This window comes from Brassica oleracea, chromosome C9 (assembly GCF_000695525.1).
Source record: "Brassica oleracea var. oleracea cultivar TO1000 chromosome C9, BOL, whole genome shotgun sequence".
NCBI lineage: Eukaryota > Viridiplantae > Streptophyta > Magnoliopsida > Brassicales > Brassicaceae > Brassica > Brassica oleracea.
The window spans coordinates 53,102,618-53,103,624 of NC_027756.1; positions in this window are offsets into that span (position 1 = coordinate 53,102,618).

Here is a 1,007-nt window from a genome sequence, read left to right on the forward strand (position 1 = left end):
GATATACCATGAAAAGGAGTTTAATATACATTAATACAAATGTAGAATGTGGTTAGAAATTTGAAAACACCACTAAATAATAAAAGTTTCAGTATATAAAGCATTTAACAAAAACTCAATATTTTCGTAGGGGATTGGTTAACACATGGATTTTGAGAAAATTACAAAAATACGACAATATTGTTTTAATGCATAGTTGCATCCTGCAAAAACATATGATGATGTTCAAAGAGGTTTGAAGCCTTTGTTTTCTCTGTTTTTCAAGAAAATATTGATTTTATTGCGGTTATTCCATCGATTTAGAAACTATTATGAAGTTTTACTAAATTAATTGATAAACAAATTATAACGATTTCCATATACCATGAAAAGAGATTAATATACATTAATACAAATGTAGAATGTGCTTAGAAATTTTAAAACATCACTAAAGATTATAGGTTTCAGTATATAAAATATTTCCTAAAAACTCAATATTTTCGTAGGGTAACACACAGTTTTTGAGAATTTTTTTTAAAAATATGACAATATTATTTTAATGCATAGTTTCTTCCTCCGCTAACATATGATGATGTTCAAAGAGGTTTGGAGCCTTTGTTGTCTCCGCTTTTCAAGAAAATAGGGATTTATAGGGGTTATTCCATCGATTTAGGGAGTGTTATGAAGTTTTTCTAAATTAACTGATAAAAAAAAATTATAATGATTCCCTTATACAATGAAAAAGAGCTTAAAAAACAATAATAGAAATTTAGAATGTGGTTAGAAATTTTAAAGCAAAACTAAAGATTATAGGCTTCGGTATATAAAACATTTACCAAAAACTCAATATTTTCGTAGGGGTTAGTTAACACATGGATTTTGAGAAAATTTCAAAAAATACGACAATATTGTTTTAATGCATTGTTGCATCCCCCACTAACATATGATGATGGTCAAAGAGGTTTGAAGCCTTTGTTGTCTCCGTTTTTCAAGAAAATATGTATTTTATAGTGGTTATTCCATCGATT